The sequence below is a fragment of the Drosophila montana genome, unplaced genomic scaffold (genome assembly GCF_035044405.1).
Source record: "Drosophila montana isolate Dmon_TW-CO22-7 unplaced genomic scaffold, ASM3504440v1 contig_3848_1, whole genome shotgun sequence".
NCBI classification, from domain to species: Eukaryota; Metazoa; Arthropoda; class Insecta; order Diptera; family Drosophilidae; genus Drosophila; species Drosophila montana.
The window spans coordinates 4,688,347-4,697,918 of NW_026998720.1; positions in this window are offsets into that span (position 1 = coordinate 4,688,347).

The following is a 9,572-nucleotide window of genomic DNA, read 5'->3' on the forward strand; positions in this document are numbered from 1 at the left end:
GCGCACTCCTTTCAATTTTGAATTGCTTGCGAGCTTTAACGTCCTTTCAAAGTCCTTTGGCGAGCTTTTGCGCGATGCCTAACATAAATATATTTGGCAGATGCCGTTAGCCGTTTCAGTTACTGCGGAACTTTCAAACCCATCGGACGCGCGCGGCAAAAAAGCAGCGTACACAAGTGCTGATGGATATTTTTGAAAACGAATTATTTGATTTAAATCGTTCAAGTGAACTGTGAAGTTTAATAGGCCAAAAATTAAGAAATTCTATATGATTTAATAATGTAAATTACAAGAGGTGTGTCTACTGTGCATATGTGAGTTAGAGTATCGTGTGTGTGTGCGTGTGGGTATGTGGGTATGTGAACATACGTGTCTTTGTGTGCGTGTTGTAAATGAAGAAGTGCTCAACGTTGGGCAAGGACATTACGGACAAAGAGTAACACCAGCAGCCGACAAGGCCGGGGTGGTGGCGAACGGAAACGGAAGTGCCCAAATTGAAATGGCATTTAAGATGAGCGAAGCATTTAAAAAGATTTCATTTACAGGCTTGTTCAGGTCGAGTTCCTGCAAGCCATCGAATTTGTTTGGCTTTTAGAGCTGCTCACGGATTTCGCAGATCGTTCTCATACGCCTGTCGCCAGCGCGCCTCGGCTACCGTGCCTGACGTTGACATTATTCATGAGCCTGAGTCATAAATTGTGGCTCGACGTCTGCCTTTGGCTAATGGATGGGCGGCTGGTGGCAGCTGCCAAGTCAAGTGCCAATAAAATCATTAACTGTTGCAACACATTAAATTCATGGGCCCAGACTTGGTCGTTATTCAGGCAGCAAAACATTGTCATAAAACTAGTCGACCAGCCATCCATCCATTCATCGAAACGCACGAGAGCTCCCGGTCCCTTAGGGCGTGACAGGGGGGCGCAGACGGCTGGGATCCTGTGCGTGCTGCAGCTAATTACCGGAGTATGGGGACGTGCGAAAAATAACTATTAAAAGAATGCTCTAGCAGGCATCGTGTGAAGTAATTAATAGCGACAATGGCTTTATCGGGCATTAATTAATTTATCGGTCATAATATTGAAACACCAAATACAATACACACGGGACCTGGTACAACCACAACTACATATATATTCGAACAATTCACACGGGCAGTGCGAAAGCCGAAACCTTTTGGTAATTGATTTTAATTCGCAGCGCATTGCATTTCCTGTGGGTGATGGCAAAGTTTTAGTCGGGCCAAAACTTAATTAAATAAGAAGAAGCAGCTGTCTTCGGGCTGTCGAATATTTGATACCCTGGCGGGCTTCACTATGTTTTCACATAAATACTGCAACTCAATTTTGATCGATTATTAATATGAATGCCATACAATATAATTGTCTGATATCCATAAGATTGTGCTCATATGTAAGGCTCGTAAAAGCTTAGTTTGCTTAAGATATCTTAAAAAGCAGAGAAGGTTTAGCTCATAAAAATAAAATGTTCTCCTTGATCATTGTTGTGGGAGCTATATGACATGGGGGTTGAATATTGAATATATAATTAACTCATCTTTTGGTTAAAATATCCTACAAATTGAACAGAAACATATTTTTTAACAAGGCCTCTATTTTGTTTATATATTGGTTATGTCCGGACAACATTCCAAAAACAAAATAATTTTATCTCAACCCACATTAACCCAAAGTTAAAATTTCTTAAAATATAAAACAAGCTTTATCACACATTACAAATATTTCATTTGTATTTATGAACATATATTTAAGAATTTTTTTTTTTATTTTCTTATCTTAATTCTTAACTCTAGCGATAAGATTTCTTTTTAGCTCAATCTTTAATTACATGTTACACATCGCATGACAAAACAAAAATACTCTCCCTGCAAGTGTATAAAATAACAAACAGAACTTGAAAGTTTACCCTGGGTCAAGTTTGGCTCTTAGTTCTATTGTATTAACTTGGCTTTGAGCTGTTCTCATGCTCTGTTCTCTGTTGTCAGTTGCAAAGTCCACATGACAGACGCACTTCACTTTCAGAGACTCCTGTGGAAAGTTTCATGTTAGCTTTTTGGTCGATGGATTTGCCAAAGGATTAGACTGCCGCACGCAGAGCAAGTTTTATTGTCAACTTTAACTCTATAGTTTACAATTTATGAGCGAATACTTAACTATGACAGAATTCCTTAGATTCAGCTTTAGCTTTACCTCTAGCTTGAAACTGACACTCTTTCCGCTTCCCCCAATCGATAAATCATGCATAACATTTATGCTTCCCCCCCTCTAAAGGTTAAATACTGTAATTACAAAGGCGTCCATTATGAGTTCTACTTAGAAAACAAATTTCGTTGCTCGTTTGTTAAATGAAGCCTGAAGAGCCAAGTCATTAAGTACAGTCAAAAAAAGAAACAGAAACAAATTGATTTTTAATTAATACTCAATTATCATAGCTGCACGGAATTAATTAAAATATTCTCTTTACGTTTGGTATATTAACAATTTCCGACATTTTCACAAAAATAATACTCTTCTGAAGGGTATTTTAGTTTTCAATCACGCTATGTGTCACCCATAAATATGAAGAGGAGGCTACTTGCAACTCATATAGACTAATATATATTCCAGCTTGATTTAATGGTAGGTTTTCGTATGAAAAACTTTGTTTTTTATATATAAGCCAATCTCAGCGAATATCGTCAAAAATACAAGCACAATGGAGCTTCCAATGTACTGAGAAAATCACATCAACAACCTAGTATTTTATTATATCGTACAGCTGCCATAGTCAGGTGCACATCTGCATGGATATATACGCTTCGAAACCACAAATATAACTCTTGTTTCCTGGTATTTTTGGTTATTTCTTCTACATTTTTGTGGCAGAAAAATTAAATTATATGAAATTCAGAGCTGAGTTGAAATTGCATTTGCTGAGCCATAGAATTTTAATATTGTTTACATGCGTTCACATGTTTAAAAACTTTTTAACAGTGCAAATAAACAATAAAAAACTTATTTTATTTAGAGAAACTGCAGATTTTTTATAAATTAAAAGTTTTTGGTTTCAACATTATTTTGACTAGTTTGAATAAAAAATACATTCATATGTAGATTTTATTGACTTTATTTGTTCTCCTGTTTTTTATTACTAAGCTTTACTTACTTACTGTATTATACATATTATTGTTACATTATTACATATTTTAAGTGGATTATTTTTTTATTATTATTTTTTTTTATTGGTGCTGTTATCATAATATTTATATATTTTTTTATCATTATTATTTTTATTCGTATCATATTATTATTTGAAATGATAATTGATCCATTCATCCAAATCTTAAATATTTTCTATTTTCTGCAAGTACGTTATATAGGGATTTTACTGTTTGAATGTGACAGGCACTTTATGTCGCCTCACCGAATTCCATTGAACACTAGCAAAAAGCACAATAAATAAACCTTAAAAAAGGCAAACAAAATTGTATGTCAATTCGCTATAAAAAAAAGAGAACGAAACCAACCACAATTCGCCTCGGGAATATTTAATATAAATCGTGAATTTGTATTGTCACTGTATGGATTGGCATCCCCGGCGCCTAATTAAAAAACAATATAACCCGTGGCAAATCCATTGATTAAGTACTTTTTTTTATATGAACCGATTAAATCACCTGTTCAATACGTTGGTTTGGGAAGGGGGCGGGGGGAACTACATTAAACAAGTCCCTTGCCGCTGGTCTGGGAAGCTGTCAAGCAATTTCCTTTGCTTTTTCTGCCCAGCAAAAAGTGTCGTAAAATGCCGACCGCTCCTTCATTTCTGCTCACCTTTTTGTGCTTCTTGTTTGCTGCTTGTGTTTCCTGATTTGATGCATTGTTTTTTTTTTGGCTAGAAAACAACAAAAAAAATGGCGAAAAGTTTTTGCATTTTGGCAGGGCGCAAAAAAACCTAACACAATTTAAACTTTTCTTTAAACAAAATAAATATAAAATGTAAAAAAAATGAGCTATTTGCTTGAGCTATTTACTCTTTCTCTCACCCCCTTCCATTCAACTTTCTCTAGCTAAAACTCTCTCTTTGCGAGTTTTCATTCGGCTCAGTGTAAAAAGGTTGTTTGGGGCTGGAAATTTGTCAATGGCAGGAAAAGCGAACCCTTTTTCCCTTTGGCGCTGGTGCATTTCAATTTTGCGCAAATTGAAACATTTGAAACAATTTGCTGCGGGCAGACACACACACACACACACACACACACACGGACTCGTTTACACCCGGTTGCATTTTGCAACAAGATTTATGCACAATTTTCATAAAACTGACAACATGACATATGATTAATTTCTTAGCTGCTACTGCGCTGAATGTTGTTGTTCTTTGTTGTTGCACGGCGTCTGCTGCTGCTTCTTGTTGCTACATTTAATTAAATTGGTAACTGTGAAAAACGGAGTTGAGGTCCTAGCTTTATACGATTTCAGCGTTTATTTTTGGGGCCACAAGCGGCGGCAACCTTAACGAGCTCTGCTGGCATGTATTTTTAGTAACGCTTGCTGTCAGTTTGCGAGTAAGTAACAATAATAATAACAACAACCAAAAACGAAAATAACAAAAACAACAGCAAGCTTTAAAGTGCAACTAAAAATATTCTGTGGCAGATGCCGCCCTTAGAATTATGTCAAACACGCTCAAAATGCCGCAGACGCACTATTCCAACAACAGCAACAACAAACCAAAAACAATATAAATATCCCAGCGGTTGGGGGGATGGAGCGGTCTGCTGTCTCGCGATGACTACAGTAAAAGGTCTATTAACGAACAGCAGCTGACTCGTGCGTAGCCTCCGCTTTTGCCCGGTCAACAGATTTTTTTATTGCTAATCCTTTTTTTACGCTCAAATGGACATCATTTGTTGTACACAAAAAATAAATCTTAAAGCGGACAAACAACTTTTCTAACGTTAATAAAAATGGTGATACGAAACTAGGACTTAAAATTAAATGGCAACAAGAAAGCTTGAAACAAGCGACGATTTGCCAGTATTTGTGAAAGGGAAAAGTTCTTCAACAATTGTATATATTTTTATTTAGCGAATAAAAACTTTTGGACACATTTATATAAACAAAAGGGCAAATACACACACGTTGGGACTTAGTTCCACACCATGCAATACTCATTCTTAATTATCTTCCGTTCCTTTACCTCGATTTGTATAAGATATCCTGGGCAGACGGATATGGACTATTGATGCTGATCAAATATATATACTTAATGGTGTCGGAGATGCTTTTTTCTGCCTGTTACATACATTTGCACAAAAACATTATACCCATTTAACCAATTTTAAATGGGTTCAGGGTATAAAAGTTGAACTTTTATCTTGGGAATGCGGAGCTGGGTACAATACTATACGAGATAGTATATACTATATTTGTCTTCTCCAGCTATTATAAACTCCTCGATATGGTCAAAAACGGGATGTCTATATAGATTTTTATCGATTTTGTTCTGATTTATCGATGCTTTCACATAAATTCAAAAATTTGGTGCACCTACATCTAAAGTTAAAGCCTCTGCCTTTTTTTAGTAACTGAAAGGGACGCAGGCACACAGGCAAACATGGCTATATCGACTGGATGTTGATGCTGACCAAGTACATAGATCGCAGATTTTTTCTTTTGCCCGTTACATATATTTGCACAAAACGATTAAAGCCCGGGTGCAACAAACAGTTAACGCCATCATATATAGAGAGTTTTCACTGTAGCATAAAGCTGCTAAGGCCAGGCTGCTTTGTTGCTTTGTTGCCAGGCGATTTGCTGCGGATGCTTAGAGTCGTATAGCAATATTACGTATACGACATGCACTCAATAAATTTGTGCATTTCATGACAATGGGAGCGACAACGACAACAACAATGTTGACGACACCAACGCAAAATTCATTTAGTAAACCTTGTTTGTGAGTGTGCGTATGTGTGTACGCGCGCTTGAGTATCTGTGTGCGTGAGTGTGTGCGAGTACGTGTGCTCACTGTGCGTGAGCATATTCGAATGCTTGCATATCCTTGCATTTTTTTGTCACATGTCACAGACCAACTGCCATTGCATTGTCCTTTGCCACCTAACAAAAGCATTGGCAAATGAAGTTAAACATAGTACAAATATTTTTTTACAGCTCTAGTGAAATACACATATTATTAATAATGTTTTCTAGTTCCTGTCAAACAAAATTATAAATAGCGCTAAATCGTCATGAGTTATCAAGCCATATTTTTCATTTCAACCCCAAGCTCGCGTACTTTAAAAAACGGATAATTAAGCAAAATAAAACTAGTTCCGTTCGCTTGATCTAATTAGATAAAATAAGATGATTTTCTAATTGGGTTTTTACTCAACTATCAAAATATAGAACATGACAAATATTATTTGAGCATCGCTTAAGCTCAAGCTTGTGCCTGGAGATAAAAAACCTTAAACTGTTTTCAAGAAATAAAAAATCCATAAAGATGGGTGGATATACCGGATGGCCTGGGACATGACTAAAACGAATTTTTAAAGAGACCATCAAAAATACGTTAAAAGCCAATTGAATAAAAATATAAAAATATAACGAGAAAGTTAGAGAAAGAAAGAGAATATTCTGCCAAACACAAACTAATTTTGCAAGCGATGCTTCTTATAGTTCTATATAATACAGTAGTAGTTGTATTGATAAGATTTAACCCAATTGTGCATCATAGTTTGATTAATAAAAGCCGAGTTTGGCCAAGATATCTCGATAAACAAAAAAGTACTCCCTACAAGCGTCTACCTGTCGACTTTTTGTTCCTGTGACCGCTTTATAGTGGTCAGATCCATCTAGTACCGATATATGTACTGGCTGCAATAGGAAGACGGACTTCTGCAAAGTAGTATAGATTTTTAAAAACTGAGAGACTAGTTCGCATAGGAACAGACAGAAACACACACAGGCGGATGACATAACCGACGGTCATGGCTATATCAACTTGATGTTGATGTGGTATATATATGCTAGAGAGGGTCGAGATTTCTCCTTCTATGCGTTACACATTTTATGTCAAAAGTTTAATACCCTCTACGAGGGTATAAGAAATGTCTCTACCTTGTCTCGGCGAGTGCGAAAGCTCTAGGACCCCAGTAATATTATAATTTGCGGAATCATGCTTTATGGCACTGAATATGCTAGCTGATGCTAATGCTAATGAATATGCTAACAATTTTGCACATATATAAGGGCCATAGTAAAACTGATAAACGCTGACTTTGGTCAAGATATCTTGAAAAACAACAAAATTTTCGATATAACAACTTAATTTTCGAACGATCGTTCCTATGGTAGCTATAAGATAAAGTGGTCCGATATTAATAGGATTTTGCATATACATGAGGAGCATAGTAAAACTAAGGGTATAAAAATATTTTTATTAAAAATACACTACTATTTTCCATTAATATTAATATTTATTGACAATATTTTGTCAGCTTTTCTTTTGTATATGCGCAGAGTATCGTGAAGCACGTTGTTCTTCTGTGCTTGCTGAAAGAATCTTAAAAAAGCAGTTTTAATTGTGCACTTTTATGTGGCAGTTGCCAGTTGCAAATTGGCAGCTGTATTTGTTTTACTCGGCTTATGCCTCAATTTGTAGCTGCGGCATAGTCGGACATGCAACCGCCAACAGAAATCCAATTAAGTGACAATTTATTGCGCGGATTAATAGGTATTTTGATTTATTTTGCTTACATATTTGCACATAATGATACTGCACTTTTTTAAACGAAGTCGAAAGAAAAAAATTGCTATTAATTAAATATATTGTATTTACATAATTACAAAAAACGTTTTATTTGCATCCAAATATTAGTGAAAAATCTTTAAGGGTCAAGGCTGAAAGTTCGCTGCAGCATAAAGCAAGGGGCTGACCGGGTCTGGAGACCCGCGGCTTAAAAACGTAAATAGGCCGTAAAAATGCGACAGTTGCCGGTCCAAACCAACTTCCTGGCTGTGGTGGCTGGTTCAAACCTTGGCTTGACATTGTTTTAAAATATATTTTTAAACATTTTAATGGAAAAATGTTTATAGTAGCCTGTTATCTAGGCTTTTCTGCTTTGTTGCCCTCAAAAGTTTTTTATTTTTAACCAAATCGTTTCGCAAGCAAAATATGGTTAGGTTCGATGGCTGGTTTAGGGCTCGGTTCATATTGAAAACTAATTAGAATTCTAATATAAATTAGGTTTTCGTATTCGAACCGAATCGGTTCCAGTATTGCTTGTAGCACTCATCGAAGAGTTCCGAACTTAAAGTTTCCTTCAGTTCTAACTAGATTATCCGCTTAGCTGTTTTGAATGTGGGTCAGCGGGCTCATTGAAGCGCGCGCCAGTCAATTAGTATAATATGCTCTGGGCTTATCGGAGTGCTGTTGTTGGCATTGTCTGTTCAATTCAGTTCAGTTCTGTTCGGTTCTGTGCTTAATGTAACTTCTTCATTTACGCTTGATTGATGCATTTTCCACTCGCAGCAGCCGCCTTCCCTTGAGCAGCACCCAAAAAACCCACCTTGATTTGTTTTGCCTGGCTACACTGGGAATTGGGTTAGCTCGGAGTATGGCACGCGGTTCGTAAATCATGAATATAAAAGTCGTAATACCCACACACACACACACACAAACTTGCGCACAAATCGAACAAAGTAGCCGACAGCATTTTATGGCATAATATTTTTTGTTCCGATGGAAAAGTTTTACCACCTGCCCGGCGGATTCCCATGGCGCCCACCATTTCTTTCTAGCCCCCTCCCCCTCAACTTTGTTGGCGCAACTTTCATTTGGCTGCCTGTCGTAAGCAAATCATAAAAGTTGGATTTGTGTACAATGCCTAGGTATTACTTTGTATACCCTTTGCGTAGGGTTTCATAATTTTGACTGGAAGTTGATTTGAACTATCCATATTAATTACTAGTCTTTCAACCAGAAAGATATCTTATCTGCTGTAGCTCTGGCCTCTTTCTGCAGGCAGTATATATGTCGAAGTTCGACCCGGATTGCAGCACTATTCCATATGAAACCCATATGAATTATCTTTTATGTGAAAAACATAATGCCTATGCACGATATCATGATCAAACGCAACGAAAGGAAGCTTTACTACTTAGCAAACCTGAGCTCAAGCCGAATCGGGTCCCTGTGTCATATCATATTGTATGGAAATTCAGATTCCTTTTGGAAAACCATTTGATTTTTGTAAGAGCTTGATATTACCTCCAAAATAAGTAAAAAATCTGAAAAGCATCGAACTACTATCTTATTTGGCTGTCATAGGAGCATGCGACTGGAAATAAAGTTTCTTTCTTGTGTCTAAGTATAGTGTGCATCACATATCTGCATTAACTCTGTCAGTGTATTAAAGACTTCGGCCTTCCAAAAATAGCTGTTTTTTTCGGGTACATACTATTTTTTATCGCGCTTACGTGCTAGAATTATTTATACATAACGGAAATCTTCATTCAAACCAAACTAATGAAGTGTCAAAAACGCGGCCCCAAAAAGTATGCTACGATTTCTTT